This window comes from Pleurodeles waltl, chromosome 8 (assembly GCF_031143425.1).
Source record: "Pleurodeles waltl isolate 20211129_DDA chromosome 8, aPleWal1.hap1.20221129, whole genome shotgun sequence".
Lineage (NCBI taxonomy): Eukaryota > Metazoa > Chordata > Amphibia > Caudata > Salamandridae > Pleurodeles > Pleurodeles waltl.
In genome coordinates this window covers 1,015,473,465-1,015,493,219 of record NC_090447.1, presented here as the reverse complement: position 1 = coordinate 1,015,493,219, position 19,755 = coordinate 1,015,473,465, and the positions used below count along the sequence as shown (strand labels likewise).

Sequence of the window (19,755 nt, the reverse complement as noted above, 5' to 3'; positions counted from 1 at the left end):
ATTTTGTAAAGGAACACTTGCACTTTATCACTGGTTAGCAGTGGTAAAGTGCCCAGAGTAACAAAACAGCAAAATCGGAGTCAAGCACACATCAACAACCTGGGAAACAAAGGCAAAAAGTTAAGGGAGACCACGGCAAGGATGAAAAGTCTAACACAGTGCAGTCGGAGGGTTTGCAGTTTGTTAACCTGCACTAATAAGTGTTAGAGCACAAATGGCAAGTTTCTATTTTCGATTACTACCACCCACAATGTGGCAGTAAGAATAAAAAACAAACATTTCTGCAACCTCCAGGTCATGGGAGAAAGTCCCCATAGCGAATGGGGTCATACCTTTTTTTTTTAACAGAAAAAAATCCTGCTTTTGAGATTTAAAAAAATTGAAAGTGTACTATATGGCTCTGTCATGTTGATGGAGGCATACCTCACACTTTCAATGCATTGACAGGAATCACCATGACACTGGTTCCTATCAATGTAAGAGATGTCCTCTAGGGCAGCACACATCGCAAAATTTGGAGTGCGGTTACTCCATCAGGATGAGTGAGTAAAATAATCCATATTCTAAATCAGTCCCTATGTTCACATCTAAAGCACTTTCTGAGTTTTAATGACATTTGATGAATCTGCACCTTAGTGATGCCTACCCCTGGTCAACCTTGTAAAGTGTTTTCTAATGCCTAACAAATTGTTAGCATTTTTATCAACCCAATGTGATTTAAATGAACCATTTGCTGCTCATTTACTTTTACCAAATATTCCTTGGAGTGAACCCTACACTCTATAAAGATATTTTATATCCTATGGTTTTGTTCACTACTGTTGACACAACATGCCTTAAAAGTCTTGGAAAATAATATTTAATTCCTTTGAAGATTTGTACAGTGTTACACAGGACTCTCCCCCCATGGCATAGGTGTATTTGCCAATTATCTCTGCTGTAAGTTGAGTTTCAGGATTTCTGAAGAATTTAAGTTTGTTGTTGGCTACTAGGTGAACTATTTTTTTTTATTTTTTAGGGCCAATGGAAAACATGCTATGCCACCTTGCACTACAGAGTCAGAAGCAACATTAGACTTGGAGTAAGAATCCTGTGTACACAATGTGAACTTATAATAGTATTACATTTAGACTGTCGGAATAGACCTGCAACACAGCACCTGCTCTGGACACCGATATTAATCTAGATGCTGCCATCTACATTAGAGCTACAAACTCTCACCTTGTGAATTTGCTGAGAGGAATGCTGCTATCTTCAATAAGTCAATTAAAAGACAGAAGAATCGGAGGATCCATCTCAGCATACTTCATGGGTTTGGTGTTCTTGAGGTTCTGGAGAAAAGATATTGCTTTCCTCACAAATATAACTCTAATAAACAGCTTGCAATAAATGTGGCAAATATGTTAATTGTCATCAACTGTACACATGTGCAACTCTATTTACAAAATGTCAGGGCGTGCATTATCCATATCTTTAGGCACCACTATATTCTCAATACGCAGGTGATTTATAAAAGATGTAATGACAAGAGCGCACAAGAAAAACGAGGATCTATATAAACTGTTAAGATATAAGTAGCCACATACTCATAAAATGTGTCATTTATTTATGGGAATGCATGTCTCTGTAAAAGTTCCATGCATCTACATGGAATCATATATTCACCATACAACTTCATAATACATTATTTCCTTGCAGGATCCATAACATGACTAATGCCATTATGCAAACCAATTATCATGCACAGACTATGATTCTACTTGTACATGTGGGTAACCAAGGCTGAATCATTGGACAAAAGATGTAGTGTACTTCACATGCTGATGCATTTCAGTGAGCTGGTGTATACAATAATAGAGAAGGTCCCAAATCTCCCCACAGTATGGATCCTATTCAAGTCTACACTCATAATTGTAGGAGCCTTCTGGGCATCATGAAAGTACTTTGCACAAGGTGCTCATATGCAGCTGCAGTCAGCCTCTTCTGCACTGCTAGTAGCTGTGCATTAACACACAAGCGTCCATTTGAAAGGACAGTAAAGGCCTGATATAGAACTCGGCAGATGGGTTACTCTGTCAAAACGGTGACAGATATCCTGCCCGCCAAATTGGAAATCCCATTCTATCCTATGGATTTAGATTTCGGCCGACAGGATATTCATCTCCGTTGTGACAGAGTAACCTCTCTGCTGAGTTTTAAATCAGGCCCTAAGTATCTATAGATGGACACAAAATGGGACAGAACAACCCCATGGGGGTTATCTGAGAGTCTATGACACCCCATGTGTCCATGTCCATTAAAAGTGGTCTATGAGGTAAACAAATATTAATCTGCCTAAAATAGGATAAGGTTTTTAGGTGTTCTACTGTGCATGATGTCTTAATATAGATCATAGGTATGGGTTAATAAATACACCCATTTTCATAAGTCGATTCTGATTTGAAAATGAGGGTAGTGGCATGTTTACATATTTACATGCATATCAATCAAGGTGGTGTAGGAGAGCTGATAAAGGGAATCAGTATATCCTCCCAAAAATGAGTGCAATAAAATAAGATACATTAGTCATAGACAATTCACATGCATGGTTGCTGAGCACCCATTGGCTGACCACAGGAAGAAGGAGATGTGCATATGTCCTTCAACTATCCGGCTCTGGGGCACTTCTGGCAAAGTGTGGGTGAGGTTCTGAAATCTGTTTTTAATACTGAAATCAAGATAAGTCCCATATTGATTTTCTTTGGTGTTAAGAAGATAGAGGACATGCTGGAAGTGGATTAATAGTAAGGTTATGTAGGTACCTACACTTAGCAATCGGCCACAGTCTCACATAAATTAATCCTTGTTCAACCCTTGGTAGATTGGGCCATAAGCAGTTAGGCTTAACTTAGAGGACAAGTTTGTAAAGCCCTTATTATCAACAAAAGAGTAACTATATAAAACACAACACACAATAAAAATCCAAAACCAATTCATAAAAATAGGAAATATTTGTATCTTTAAGATGACACCAAAACGACAAGTATTCAATGTAGGGAACCAGAAACATGAATTTTTAAAGATTACATTGAAAAATGTGTTTTCTAGAACCGAAAAGCAATAAGCGCCAACCATAAACATATGGTCACGCTTGCCTAGGGCAAAGTCAAAGTTTGAGGCCAAACACAATGAAGCTCAAGTTAGATACACTGAACATGAGGCCTCAGTCAAAATTTGACCTTTGGACTTAAGGCCTGATTGTGAGTTTGGTGGTTGGACCACCAAACTGCCATGTTGGCGGTCATAAACAGACCACCACACCATTGGTCCCAAAACCTCTGTATTACAAGTTATATAGGCAGGACCATCGTCTGCCATGTAAAAAAGGGAGAAAACCAGTGCCATCAGCTCCATGGACAACCACCAAGAATATTACAACCACACAGTCGCATTGGCGGTCTTCTTGTGGTGGTCAGCCAATGGCGGTCAACCACCAAAGTCCATGTCCACCAAAGTAACCGAAAAGTGCACATTGGATGAATTAAAAAAAACAACACAGCTGACACACATTCACCAAGTGGACAAACCTGCAAATCACATTATAAAACACTCCACAATTTCTTACATTTCCACTGCACGACAGACCACACATCTCCTCGTCCATTTTTCGTTATAAGGCAGCCCTTTTTTCCACTATCACATTTTACACCCTACACACACAGTTTCAGATTTTTAACCCCATATTCACTTGTCATGTTTAGTTAGTCACTGCTACCTCTTTCAAATTCCAGTCATTTCACGGACCGAAAATCCAAATTTTTCTGAGGATGAGTTGAAAGTCATGTTGGATGAAATCATTAGAGTAGAGCCACAATTGTCTGGAGCCCAAGTCCAGCACACTCCTCTGTGTAGGAAAATGGGATAGTTGACAGAGTGAATGCTGTATGCACCCCCCTGCACAAAGGAGGACATCGGGACGAGGTGGAGTGACCTCAGGGGCAAGGTACATTCCCTGGTCTCCAGGTACCAGCTGCATTCTTTCCCTGTGAGGAGAAGATCTTGGCCATCCTGCATCCTGAGGCTTTGACAGGAATACTTGGGGGAGTGGAGTCTGGTACACCACAACACAAAAATGTCACAAAAAATCAATGTAATGCATGCTCCCTTCTCAGCTTTTGCCACTGTCTTGTTCATGCACCTCACCAATATTTAATACCCAGAGGATTTGTGTGTTAACACTGTCAATCTGTATTGTTGGCCCCAATAGCACAGCTACCAGTGCCTATCACATGCCATATATCTAAGTGGGGCTTGTAAGTGATACAATATCAAAATATCATCCCAGGTCTCATGATATGTCTCAACATGTAAATGTATTCCCAAACCTAAATGCAGGCTGAATACAGATATGTAATACCCAGAATTTGTCTAGTGTGTGTAGTGGAGAGAGTTACCTGACTACTACTCCCAGTAGGCCTTGTGTCTGTAACCCCAAACACCAGCATAGTGGTCACTTGTCCAAATATTCCTGTTTGCTAACTCTCAATTGAAGTGTTCCAACATGGGAGGATACCATGTGTGTAGTGTGTGTAGTAAAGGGATTGACTGGACTGCAACTCCCAGGAGGACTTGTGTCTGCAATTCCAACCACCAGCCCAGTGGTCACTTGCTCATGTACCCCTGTTTGTTAACTCTCAATTGAAGTGTTCCCACACACAATGTGTATAGTGTATGAAGTTGTAGGCAAGTCCTCCTTTTTGCCCTGATCATCTCCAAACATTTTGGACAGATACTGATGGTTACAGACTCTTGGCTGTGCCCTGGGTACTGCTAACTAGTCCCAGGACCTGTGTTCTGTGTAAAGTGGATATACAAATTAGGCATATTATAGTTGGCAGTATCAACCTACCTATAAGTCCCTAGTATATGGTAGGGCATGAAGGCTTAGGGACCATAGCATAGGTAGTGCACCCATAGATGCACTACTGAGGTGCCCAGTGTCATTTTAAAGGCAGGCCTGCCTTGCTGGCTGCTTTTAAACTTTAGAGAAATGCAAATTTGACTTTGGAATCAAAAGTACTTCCAAAGCCCTAAACTACCTTATTTTTACATATAAGTCATCCCTTAGGTGTTCCCTAAGTGCCCCCAAGGCTAGGTGCTATGTAACTCGAAGCAGGGGCCTTATAAAAAGTGTTTTATAAACCCTAGTGAGGATAAAATAATCAAATTCATTTTTCCTCACTGTAGTGAAAGGGCTCCATAGGTTAAAATGTGGAGACTTTATTTTAGTTAATAAAGTCCCAAAAGGAGCTAGATATGTCAGGTTTGGTATTAAACTTATTGTTATAATAAATCCAACATCTTGCCATTGTTGAATTTAATATAACTAGTTCAGGGAAAGAGTTTTAGAACTCTACCTGAAAGTTGCTAACTTCAGCTCTGTAGTGCTCTTCTCTGACTGATCAGCCTCTGGCAGCCTGGCCAGGCTGCCTTGATGAGGTGTGAAGTGGCCTGGGCTGAAGACAAAGACAGTGCCTAGGGGAGGAGATCAGCCTCACAATATAGTGAAAACAGGATGGGGGAAAGCAGCCAAACTGGTCCTCAAAGGAGGGAAGGACATTTTGAGCAGTTCAGGACCTCCCCCATTTCCTGCAAACCCAGAAAACCAGGTCCCCTCTTGGTTAGATTAGGAAAGGGTAGGAAAGGGGTGTGTTAAGGATTTGTAGCCACACTGGTGGGTGGACTCAGCCAGACCTAATCTCCAAAATTAAGTTTCTGTCATTTTGGATTTTTAAAGAATGTTGTTCCCTGGGATTGATTTTTGCCACACTTCCCAGGAAGTGGCTGTCCAAGAGGGTGGTGGCCTGCCTGTGATTGGACAGTTGTCCCCCCTTGCATTTCACCTCAGGAGCAAGGATAAATATGGCAGAGCTGCACCCACAGCTCAGATCCCTACAAGGAACAACCACTAAAGAAGAAGGACTGGCCTGCTGGACCCCTGACCGGCACCTGGACACTGCACTCTGAAGGACTGCACCAGCTGCACACTTGGGCTTCGTCACAAAAATGATTTTGCTGGCTTCAACTGGTTGAAGAAGGGGTTCCCTGCTTGCTACAGGTGAAACATAGCTAACCAGAGTCCCCTGCATCAACTCCTGAAGAAACTGACCAGCTGACCACTGTCCAAACTTGGAGTTTGAGTCTGGTGCATTCTGGGAGTTGGAGTCCTAACCCTCAAGGAGCAACTCAGAGCTTCTGGAACCTTGGGGTGAGCTGTAGACTCTTAAAGGACCTTTAAAGACCTTCTGGAAGGAGATCCAGTAATTTGGAGAAGTTTGGAGAACTTTTGGAAAAAAGCTCTATAGAGGGACAGACCCAGCATCATGAGTCAAGCCAGCTTACATCAACTGCCACCCGGCCTGACTTGCAGGTTCATCCTGCTTAAAAGCTCTGGAGCCCCAGACTTCCAAGATTTCAACAGAGGCTCCTGAAAAGGCAATCCAACATTGTCGACTTGAAATCGGCTTACTGAGGGCAATCATCTGACATCAGAGAGAAAAAGCTCCAAAAAAGTGGCAAAGTCCTGATGTAAAAATATGACCGGGACTTCCCATTCAGCGAAACCGAGGAGGGCTCCAGGTACGTTGGATCCAAATTCAACTTTGGCCCGCACGAATATTGTCATCCTGAAAAATTGACTAAGGCTGAAGGTAGAATTCTTCACTGAGGTCTCTTGCAACACGTATCCAAAGAGAGCTCCGGGGAGGTCAGATAGGATTGGTGACTTTGTCCCAGTGAGAAAAATCTTCAAGAAAAAGACCAAGTCCAAAGGTAAACTTTTGACTGAGGCCTTCCGCTTGCTGTAGCTGAGCAGGGCTCCATTGCGGTCGGCCTTAAGCTTTGATTTTGCCCCTGTCGAGGTGCGACTAGATACCCGAATGGTACTTTTAATTTCTATGCTCTATAATGCATTAATTATTAAAAAATATATATCTCCAGTTCCCCTTATCCAATTCTAGTGTCAAGTTAAAGATAAAAAATATGACCCACGAATCACCACGGTGGACATACAACGGCAGTAAACCATTGGAGGTACATATCGCCGCGCTCACAATGAACACCCACAGACAAAACAACACCACATTGGACAATTCAAACAGCACACACCTGACACCCATACACACACCACACCCACACCACTATAAAACACACACCCACATTACCCACAACCCTTTACGATCACAAATCATTGGCATGAGACTGACACCAAGACCACTGACACAACTACATACACACACCACATACACCCATTCATCCCTCACGCACCCCACTCCACACACCCCAACACATTACCCAACACACCCTCACCAACACACATTACCTAACACCCATGGCATCACAAAGGCACCCCCGTTCCACAGAGGAGGAGTTAAGGGTCATGGTGGAGGAAATTGTCAGGGTAGAGCCAAAGCTTTTTGATGTATAGGTGTAGCAGATATCAATTGCCAGGAAGATGGAGCTATGGCGGAAAATCGTGGATAGGGTCAACGCCATGGGACAGCACCCCAGAACAAGGGACGACATCAGGAAGAGGTGGAACGACCTACGGAGGAAGGTACGTTCCATAGCAGCAAGACACCAGCTCGCTAAACAGAGGACTGGCGGTGTACCCCTACCTCCTCCCTCACAACTCACAGCATAGGAGGAGCAAGTCTTGGCAAAACTGCATCCTGAGGGCCTGGCCGGAGTCAGAGGAGGACTGGATTCTGGTAAGTCAACTCTCTACTATTATCACACCCCTACCTGTATGCCATCACAGACCCTCACCCTCACTCCCATCACTCCACTACATCCCATACACTCCACCATCACATCTCTTAAATCCCAATGCCAAGCCCTGCATGCTGTACCAATGCATGGACACCCCTCACAGCCCTGCATGGACACTTATCACTAAGCATGCACAGCATAGAGAACTAACAATCCCACAATACACCAACATACACAAGTAAAAGCTGGCAGGGCAACATCAACCATAGGGGGAAGCCAGGGATGTACAATATGTCGTACACAATAACCATAACACATCATTTACATCCACACAGGTACCCCAGCCAATGTCACCGGAGAGGAGGTGCCAGCACTATCCAGTCCCCCAACAGAAGAGGCCCACAGTGATGACAGTAACTCTGGACTTCAGGATCTGGACGATCTACCTGAACCATCAGAGAACACTGGACAGCCGGTTACTCAAGACCAGTCACAGACCACCACAGAGCCTCCCCCATCAGAAAACAACACCACAGCACCCATCCAGCATACCCACACTTCTGTCCCCAGAACACGTCAATCAGCAGTGTGCCTACCTGTAAAGAGACCCAGGCCACACCTCTCCCTCAAGACAATCAGGGACCTGGGATCAGTGACACTGGGCACACCATTCAGGGGACAGAGGCACAGGCCAACAGGGACACTGGGAGGACTGCTGTGCGCCAGGGGGAGGAGAGGACCAGGGAACCGACTCTCCAGCAAGCACTCTCAGAAATCCTGGGAGCTTATCAACATTCCCAGGACACGATGGGCCAGATCCTAGACAACATGCAGGATAACAGGCGGCTGCAGGAGGGACAGTATCAGGTGATGAGGGAGGACTTGCAGGCCATCAACAACACCCTTATCTCCATAGCAGGGGTGCTGGCAGACATGGCCAACATTATGAGGGAGTCAGTGTCACACCAGCGGGCCCCTGCCATTAGCCAGTCATCTGACAGCCATCCACTTCCGCTGCCGCTAGTGGCCAGGACGACCAGCCACAGGACTCACCGGCCACCGGCACCCCTCCCAGCAGAAGGTGAACCACCCCGCAACCGTTCCCTGTTATCCAGACAGAAGCCAAAGACACTTGCCAAGACCACAGCTAGGAAATGAGACCCTCCTGATTGTCCCCCTTGTGTCCCACTCAGTCACCCTGTCCACCTTGAACTGCCATTGCTCCCCTTCCTATGTCCCCATGTACAATGCACCTGTGTTACAAACAGACTGGAACAATACCCTGAACATTCCTCCATCATCACCCCATTCCATAGCACTTTCACCTCTATTTATTAGCACTATAATAAACACCCTTTGATAAAATTTGATTTCAATTATGTCATGTATTTCAAATATGTATTGATTGAAACAGGTACAACCATTGCAAATGAACTGTACATAGAATGAGCATAGAATTAATGACCTATAGCTGGCTGTTGTGATAACACCAGGAGTATTTGTCAAATCACCAACATCGGCAAAAAGAATATCCAGAGCTAACAGTAAGTGGGCATAGAAGTGGGAAATACCAGCATGCCAATGCCGCACAGAACACACCCAAAGTCATTGAAATGTAAAGTTGCAGTGACTCACCTGTGTGTCATTGGAAGTAATGACGGATTACAGATCCTCATCCTCTGCCTCCTCATCCTCACTGTCCACAGGATCCACTGCTGCCACAGGGCCATCTCCAGTCTCCTCCTGCAGAAAAGGGACATGCCGTCTGAGGGGCAGGTTTTGCAACATGCTGCATGCCACCACTATCTGGCTGACCTTCTTGGGTGAGCAGTACAGGGATCCACTTGTTAGATGGAGGCACCGGAACCTTGCCTTCAGGAGGCCAATGGTCCTTTCAATGATCCTTCTGGTTCGCACATTATGACGTTCTTCTGCCCTTGTCCTGACATTCCTCACAGGGGTCAACAGCCATGATAGGTTTGGATAACCAGAGACACCTGCAAGTATTGAGGGACAACATTTAGCCACACACTATCCCATATGGCCAACACCATTGCCATACACCAACATATACTGGGTGGGAACCATGGTTCACCTATTAGCCACACCCTGTGCCTCTGTAGTTGGGCCATCACATTTGGGATACTGCTATTCCTTAAGAAAAAGGCATCATGCACTGACCCAGGATACTTAGCAATGACGTGGGAGATATACAGGCCCGCCAAATACACCATCTGCACATTCATAGAGTGGAAACTCTTACGATTCCTGAATACCTGTTCATTCTGGGAGGGGTGACAAATGCAATATGTGTTCTGTCATTCGCCACAATTATATTTGGGATATGTCCCATTGCATAAAACTCTGCCTTCACAGTGGCCAAATCCTCAACCTGGGAGAATGCAATGTGGCTGCACATGTGTTTTATCAGGGCAGACAACACTCTTGTCAGCCCGATTGAGAACATTGGCTGTGACATTCCTGCTGCCACGCCCACTGTCACTTTGAAAGACCCAGTTGCCAGGAAATGGAGAACTGATAGCACTTGCACAAAAGGGGGGATCCCAGAGGGATGACGGAAAGCAGATATGAGGTCAGGCTCCAATTGGGCACACATCTCTGTGATTGGGGCCCTGTCCAGTCTATAGGTGAGGATAATATGCCTGTCCTCCAGTTCAGCCAAGCTCACCAGGGGTCTGTACACAGGTGTATGTCTCCATCTCCTATTCATCCACAGCGGTAGCAATATAAGGGACAAAGAGTGAGGAGGTTGTCACAAACTGAACAATGGAGCCATAACAGAAGTCTGCATTCTGTAACCATGTCATGAGACAGTGTGATTTGTCAAGTATGTGCCTATTTATCCTGTGACGCAGCATTATTCCATAGTCCTACCACCTCCTGAAATGGCATCCGCCTGTCCTGTGTGGAGGGAAAGGTGTAAGTGAGGTAATGCCTCTGATGTGCGCCGTGGCGGGAGGCAGTCAGGAACTGCTGTGCAATTCCTCATTGGTTAATATTGGGTTCTAGGGGGAACAGTGGCCAATGGTGATCTACCCCGGTGGTGACGGTATGCACCGCTGGGGTCGTGAACGCCATTTTCTATCTGATTCCTCACTTGTTTCATGACCTTCCACAGGAGAGGACCTACACTGCATGTGCTGCTGTGACCTGTGTCTGGAACCTACCATGGCCCGTGTGATCGGGAAAAGGGACCCAGCCTTCACTTCAGAGGAATTGGAGAGACTGGTGGATGAGATCCTACCACAGTACAGACTGCTGTTTGGGCCTCCAGACCAACAGGTGAGTACGCTGTGGGCACGATGCGTGGCATGAATGTATGGAGGTGTGTGTGAAGGCATCATCTCAGGGGGGGAGGGATGTCCTCTTCGCTGTGTACATGTTGAGTGCTGGGCTATGTGTGTGCCAATAGTGATGGAAACAGGTATGGTGGGTCATTCGTGGTACAGGCTGGACTGTTTGGCTAATGGCGTTCTCTTATCTGCATTGCCTCTGCAGGTCAGCACCCATCAAAAGAAGGGTATATGGTGTGCCATCACCAGGGAAGTGCGGATCCTGAGGTTCTATGGCAGGCGGAGCACCCACTGTCAGAAACGGAGGGAGGACCTGAGACGCTGGGCCTGGAAGATGGCGGAGGCCCAGCTGGGGATGAACTCCCAATAAGGAAGGGGTGCCCGTTGAACCCTGACCCCCCTGATGGCCCGCATACTGGCGGTGGCCTATCCAAAGCTGGATGGGCGCTTGAGGGCATCACAGCAGCCACAAGGGGGTCAGTCCAGTGGCCATCGTTGAAGCTCACGGCTGGAGAGGTAGTATCCAGGTGGTGGGGGGGTGTTCATGGGTGCCCCTGGGCCAGCCCAGACATAGCAGCATAGGTCCTCTGGTAGCTAAGGGTCTGATGGGGAAATACTGCCTACCTAGCTTGTTAGCATCCACTACTGGTTAGGGCTGCGTGGGACACAGGTGTGCTGCAGTTGGCGGGGTGTGCTCCACCTCATTCCTTGGTGGCTAGCAATATCACTGGTAGTGCAATGAATAGTGCGTAGACCTGTTCCCTGTGTGTGCATTAGCATAATCTGGCGGAGGAGCAGAGGCACTGGCGACGGAGGGAGCTGGATCCCACAGGACCCTTTAGGCAGAGTCCTCTGACGCTGAGGGCACCAGTGGGACAGAGGGTGAAGAGTACTGCGGTGGAGACTAGAGGGGACAATACAGACTCTGATACCTCCTCCGATGTGAGCGCCCTGGTGGTGGTGGACACCTCTGTGACCACCCCAGCTACAGGTACAGCCGCCACCCCGTACCAGCACTGCCCTCGTAGCAGCCACTCAGCAAGTTGCCCCTGCCCTCTCACCCAGGAAGTTGGGCATCTCTTTCTCCCCAGGCACCTCAGGTCCTGTCCCAGTGAGCCCTGCTGCCCTGAGTGAGGAGACTATTGACCTCCTGAGATCCATTGTTGTAGGGCAGTCAACCATTGTGAATGCCATCCAGGGGCTGGCAGCCCAGATGCAGCAATCTAATGCATTCCTGGAGGGCATTCACGGTGGACTGACGGCCAAACAAAGATCCATCCAGGGTCTGGCCTCCTCTCTGATGGCAGCCATTGTCCCTGTTTCAACCGACCTCCCTCCAACTCCCACTTCCCAGTCCCATTCTCCTAAACCTCAACCCATCCCAAGCACACAGCCAGATGAGCATGTACACAAGACAACACCCAAGAGTGTCACAGGCAAACACAAGCACCACACTTCATCCCACAGGCACTCACACAAGCACCATCCAGTTGCAAACACAACAACATCCACTATTTCCACTGACTCCCCTCCTCCTCCTCCACCTCCCACAAAGTTACCTCTACACTCACACCAGCATGCACTACATCATCATCCACTACCTGCATCATCACCACACCAAGCAGAACACACACCTCACTGGCAGACGCCTCCACAACATCCATGCACACATCCCCTGTGTTCTCTCTCACCATCTCTGTCAACCCCTCCTAAAGTATGCAAACGCAAGCACTCAGGCACCCAACAGCCATCCACCTCACAACAGCATACAACCCATGCACCTGCACCCAAATCCAACAAATACCTCCAATAACCACTCCCTCATCTTCCACTCCATTACCTCTCCCTCTTCCCACCCCAATGCCCCTAAAAAGCTTTTCTTTTCCACCATTGACCTCTTCCCTACCCCCCTTCCTGAATTTATGGCCAAGGTATCAAGGACAAAGCCAAACACCTCAGCCAAACAGTCCACGGGCCCAGTTTTATCAGCACCTACTCGTGGTTGAAAGGATTCCAGGCCACAAATACTGAAGGGGAAGGAGCCTGCACCAACCAGAAAGAAGGAGAAGGAGCCTGCAACAGCAGCTGTCACACAGCTGCCACCGCCAGCCGTGATTGTGCAGCCATCAGTGAGTGCAGGGGCTGAGCAGGAGTCTCCCACAACCACCACTTCCACAGTGCAGCCATCGGAGGGTGCAGGGGCTGAGCAGGAGCCTCCTACAACCACCACTACCACAGTGCAGCCATCGGAGGGTGCAGGGGTTGAGCAGGAGCCTCCCACTACCAGCACCACCACAGTGCAGTCACCGGAGGATGCAGGGGCTGAGCAGGAGCCTCCCACAACCACCACCACCACAATGTAGCCATCAGAGGGTGCAGCGGCTGAGCAGGATCCTCCCACTACCACCACCACAGTGCAGCTGTCACCGCCGGTGGATGCCATATAATCCAGCCTCCATGGGCTGCTGTGTGGCTTGCCCCCACCAGAACCAGTGGGCAAGTCACCCACTCAAGAGACTGTGACCTATCACTCCCCAGGACCAAGCACAGGGCATGTTGCCCCCTCCAAAACCAATGGGCAAGTCACCCACTCCAGAAACTGGTGCCCATCACTCCTAAGGACCAAGCACAGGGCATGTTACTCCCTCCAAAACCAGTGGACAGTACACCCACTCCAGAAAATGTGGCCCATCACTTCCCAGGACCAAGCACAGGGCATGTTGCCCCCTGCAGAACCAGGGGCACGTCACCCACTCGATAGACTGTGGCCTTGCACTCCCCAGGAACAAGCACAGGGCATGTTACCCTCTCCAGAACCAGTGGGCAAGTCACCCACTCCAGAAACTGAGGTGCCTGCCTATTTGCCAACTGATGCCTCTGCAGTGTTCTCTCTGTAATGGTGCAGGGATCGAGTGGGGCCTTGGACTTTGCCCTGTGGCCATGGCACTTTTTTGTACATTTATACATATCTGTTGCATTGCACATTGACTTATTATTTTTGATGTTGACCTTATTACAATCATTTTAGTCAATACCTGTTGTTCTTGCATTATTCAGCCGAGTTACAGCTGGTTGTGTGTATGGTATGTGTGTATGTGGTGTGTGTGGTGTGTGTGTGTATCACTGTCTTTTTCCTCCCCCGCTCTTGTGTGCTAGACAGCTGTACTCACTGTTGTCATCTTCGCTGGCGTTGGTGTTTGTGGTGGAGCATTACATAAACGATCACCGGAAGGACTTACAGTTCTGGTTCCATGGCAGTGTGGTTCTTCCCTGTACCTCCAATGGTGAGTCCTTTTACTTCTAAGCTCTGTATCCGCCAGGCTTTTGATGGCGGTGGTACCATCCTGTAAAAAGTGGCTTTTTTGCACATCATGATATGGTCCGAGGAACATTGTTTTCCGCCTGGCTGTAGGCGGCTACCCCCTTGGTGTCTGTTGTTTCCCCCCTGGCGGTCGGTGTGGTACATTGGCTGTCTATAGGAGAAATCACCGCCATGTTCATAATTTGGCAGTAGTTACCGCCAGCCTGTTGGTGGTATTACCGCCACTTTATCACCGACTGGGTCATAATGAGGGCCTTGGTCTCCTACGTTAAGCCTTGTTGCTTGTTGCCAAGCTACCAAGGATTGAGCTGGAGCTAATTTATTGAAACCTAACCTATTGGAGGTTAGTGGCATATTGCTAAGTGTAGGTACTTACCTGCCCTTACCAATAAGTCGCTTTCGAACAGTAGTAGAGGAGGTAACTAGACTGCAACTCCCAGGAGGCCCTGTTTCACTAACTCCAAACACCAGCCCAGTGTCCACTTGTCAAAATACTCCTGTTTGTAAGCTCTCAATTGAGGTGTTCTCACCTGGGAGGGTACCATGTGTATGGTGTGTATAGTGGAGGAAGTTACTGCACTGCAACTCCCAGGAGGCCCTGTTTCACTAACTCCAAACTCCAACTCAGTGGCCACTCGTCCAAAAAATCCTGGTTGGTGACTCTCAATTGAAGTGTTCTGACCTTGGATACCATGTGTATAGTGTTAGTGACTGGACTGCAACTCCCAGGAGGCCTTGTTTCACTAACTCCAAATACCAGCACTTTGTTCACTTGTCCAAATACCCCTGTTTGTAAGCTCTCAATTGAAGTGTACTCGCCTGAGAGTGACCAAGATATAGATCATGCTCAACTTAGAGATGTGTCTGTCTACCTAGCTCCATCTTGACCTGCTAACCCAAGATGGAACTATTGAGAATAGGAATGACACCTTAACCAGTGTATAAAAAAATATTCCTAGGGCCTCAAGAAGAATCACCGGATTGGTAATGGCAGCAGCCACATTGACGCAGCACGGTGTACATGATGACTCCAGTGACACATACAACAAAGCCCTGGGTTTGCCTGCATCCCACTCAACTAGGCTTCCTAATGGTCAAAGCTATATCTTGCTTCTCTGCTGTGTTGGTTGACCTGGTGGTAAAATGTCATTATCGGACCATCTTTCAAAGTGCAACTGATCTGCACATTTCATCATCTGCTTGAGTCAAATAGGGTTGAGATGCTTTACTCATGTCATGTCAAATCATCCTAAAACATGGGCACAATTGGATTACTTACAACTTAATTTTGTCCAGGGTCTTTGCTTACTGTAACATTAAACCTTTGGAGGTAGATGTCACCATTCAAACAGTGACAATGTATGTTTTTCATCAGCAGGTTGAGCTGCCTTTGGGCACATGGAGGCCACAGAACAGACTAGCACTACTCCTCTGGATATAGCCCTCAGTGACAACACTCTTGGACTTTTAGACGTGCAGGATGGTTTTTGCCCATATGGGAAACCTGGTCAGTAGGCAGCAGTGAGTCTCACTGTGGCCCCAACATCACTTCCCAGCCCTGTTCCATCAACATCACAGGAAAACCATTAGTCCCCCAACCTGTGCCCCTAGCACAGTGTCCACCATCATGTGCCCCCCAGTTCTAGATCCTGAATTGCTGCGCAACTCCTTAGACAATGAGGGTCCTGGAGCAAGTTGGAGAGGGTACCCTGTGGTAAGGGCAAAGTCCTGGTTGGGTAGGGTACGTGGGAGGGATGCTGTGGGCAAGTAGGGTGAGGCCACTGGGGCTGCTCTCGGCCAGGACACCATCAGCCACATCTTGGGGGGAATATCAGGAGTCCCAAGGCGTGATGGGCCAGGTGTTGACGGAATTCAGGGAAATCAAGCAGCTACAGAGAGACATGTATAGGGACATGCGGGAATAGATGGACGCCCATAATTCCAACATGGTATTCCTAAGAGGGGTGTTGAGGGACATACATGCCACCCTGAGCAGGGCTTTCTCAAACCAGTCTATCCCTTCCTCTGGCTCACAAACAGAAGGTCCATCAACATCGGCGGTAGCCACAGTAAGGGAGGCCTTGCAAGAGGAGCAACCGGCCAAAGACACCCCTGCCTCTGTAGCAGCTGATCACCCCATGCAAGCTGGGAAATCCAGCAAAGAATCCAGGAAGTGCAGATGGCAAGACACCCACCACTGGCAGCAATAACCCTTTCCCTTAATGAATGTCCTCCTTTGTGTGATACACAGTCACTCTGTGGACTGATCCAGAACCACATTCCAGTTCCAATGGGAGGAATACTCTTGACTTCGGACTTCTAATGGTATGGCATCTACTCAAATGATTTAAGTCCCCATGACTGATCCCTTGGCATATATATTTTCTGTTATTCTTAGCTTCACAATAAAATCACTCATCACTGATTCATTGTCTGCTGATTTTGCTTTCAAATTGAGCCATGTAGATAAGTCAGACCATGTGAAACATACGAAGATGATCTAAGGTACTTGTTTGAGATGTGATATGTTGCATGTACAGTTTCCAGCTCAGGATTGCAACTGTCCCACGTAAACACATACATAGAAGCGTCTGCTTGGACTGAAATATGTATCTCAGTGTTCAGCACATATCTAAACGATTGGAAACTTAAATTATTGTCTCATACTGCATAAATAAAACTATTTACAGGTAAAGACCTCCAGACCACGGAAGGAAGGGACTTGTCAGGCATTGTCCTGTGGAATAGGCAAACATTGAGCCTTATCACATGCCTCACAAAAGTAATCTAACATCACATTATCCAAGATTTAGACAGATGGAAGTACAATAGTTCCTGATCACAGGGCCCCTGCAATCTGATATTCATGCATCTGGTAGCAAGATACAAACATATATCAGTGTTTTGGCACAAGTACTGGGGCCTAAAATGAAAAATACATCTACAGGTATTTACATGTCATACAAAAAGAGTGTTTAACCAATGTGAATGGAAACCGATTTGGTCGAGAGCTAGGCGTTGACTGTAGGCCAGGGCCGTAGGCAGTGAAAGAAAGCTGCTGTTTCAGGCCTCTTGTGAGCCAGCTTGCTCCTTGTGCACTGCACACCGGACAGGCCGGTGCACAGGAGGCCTGACACGGCAGCTTCCAATGCCTATGGCCCTCCTGAATGTGTCCGATCTCAGAAGCACTAAACAGGGTTGGGCCAGGCCCGACCCTGCTTAGCGCTTCCGAGATTCATGCATTGAGGATGACTCTGTGGGTCATGGAAATCCACCTCCATGGAATTGCACTGAGGTATTTTTCACGTAGAGTCAATTTACTCCACCCAGGCCTAGTCAGAACAGCATCACATACCTGCCAATGTCACAGCTCTGAAATGCCCACAAGAACATCTAATGGTGAAGGTACTTGTACAACGAACAAAACAAGGAGTATGAGCTTGAAAACATACATATGACACAAGTAACATAGCAAGCATCTGGAAAAAAAAGTACATTGCTATAATTCTGACACAAACGAAGCGACATCATCATGGTGGGCATGTGTCAAAAGCTATGTTATCAATCAGCCTTTGGCCGATTTTTGCAATGTATCAGCTCCCGAGGTGTTTGGAAAACACTAAACTCCACACATTCTCACAACTACAGATCATTGTACAGTCACAGTCCTGACATCACATGACATACTTACACTCATGAGAAGTAGCTGTGGAGGAGATTTTCTCGCAAGTCAGCTCCTTCCTCTTCACCATTGTCGTCTTCAGTTGGCATTTCAGGATTCTCACCAGGTGGCACCGCAGGCTTCCCCTCCTCTGGGATGTACGCGATATTACTCCACAGGGTGAAGTTGTGGAGCATGCATTATGCCACAGTGATCTGATACACTTTCCCAGGTGAGTAGAGGAGGGCTCCACCAGTCCTGTCTGGACAGCAAAATCTGTCCTTCAGAAGCCCAAATACCTGCTGCACTGCTCGTCTTGTTTTTCCAAGGGCCTCATTGAAACAGACTCCCCCTAGCGTAGTTGAATTCCTCAGCGGCATCACTAACCAAATAAGGTTTGGATTTTCTGAGCCTCCTGTTTATGGAATGGGACATAAGTGCAACAATGAGTCATTCACTTCATGATTGTAGCACCTGACATTGCTCACACACAATCAGGAGAGATGTGACTTATCAACCAGCCAAACCCTCTCTGGTTGCAGTTGTGACATCAGATGGGGGATGGTGCTGTTCCACATTATGAAGAAATTATGGCATGATCCTGGATAACTGGCACACACATTTGAGATGTGGAGATCCGCCAAACAGGCAACTTGCACATTGATGGAATGGAAAGTTTCTCTGTTGTGATAGACTTGTTCAGTGGCCTGTGGTGGCACCAAGCCAACATGTGTGCCATCAATGGCCCCAACCACATGTAGGAGGTGGATAAAACCATAGAAGCAATCCATCACATTGGCTAAATCCTTATGTCAGGGGAACCTGATATAGCTGTCAATGTGTTTCATCATTGCTGAGAGGAAATCCTTCAACACCAGACTGAACATAGATTGGGATATATTACCAGATACAGCCAAAGTATGTTGAAAGGACCCTCTGGGCAGGAAGTGCTATACTAACATGACTCGAGCAATGGGTGGTATGCATGTTGGATTAGTGTTAGCTAGCATCATATCTCGCTCCCTCCCCACTGGCTACAATGTGCACCTGTGTGCCACTCAGACTGCTTGTGTGCCTGTTGTTACAATCTCTGTGGTATCAATGTGATGTATATGGTGCAGGTTTTGTTACCAGTGCCATATGTTGTGTTCATTTACATTGTGTTGTGTGATGTTTTTAGGGTCCTGGATCCTCATGTTGGGTGCACATTATTGGGCAAGGAGACCTTTCTGCCATCCAATCACATTTCTTTATTTATGATGGTTGTAAATGTTAGACAACGTGTATGTGCATGACAACATGAGCTGAGTATGCATCTTGTCTGAGTCATTTGAGTATGTTGAAAGCAGTCTGTATTGTGCCACATATCTTTCACCCCGCATCTGGCCTTGCCAAACTGTAGTCTAGAAGGCATATCATGACTCGCTGTGCCTTTCTGGTTGCCACACAAGCCACATTGCTCATGGCAACATGATATACTGTTATGAATGGAAGTGATGGAAATTGGAGTGTCATGTTGATTCTCTATGCTCAGCCTGCAAAGACTAGGGCCTGTCAAATGTATCTCCCCTTATGGGACATAGTCTAGCCTGTGGGAGAGTCACTGTGGGTGTGCAACTGTGCACTGTTCCCACTCCCTGTACAACTGCAGATCCTGGCATGTGGCCAATATGAGGCTCTACTTGAAACACTTGCCCTGATTGCATCAG

General features: G+C 47.0%; 1 long non-coding RNA gene across 1 annotated transcript in view; it reads left to right on the top strand.

Moving 5' to 3' along the window:
* The window catches only part of LOC138250420 (uncharacterized), a 68,410-nt gene extending 67,020 nt beyond the window's left edge, over positions 1-1,390 (top strand). The window contains exon 3 of the long non-coding RNA XR_011194962.1: positions 1,019-1,390. This is a non-coding gene — a long non-coding RNA (uncharacterized lncRNA). The remainder of the gene's footprint in view (positions 1-1,018) is intronic.
* Positions 1,391-19,755: the final 18,365 nt, after the last annotated feature.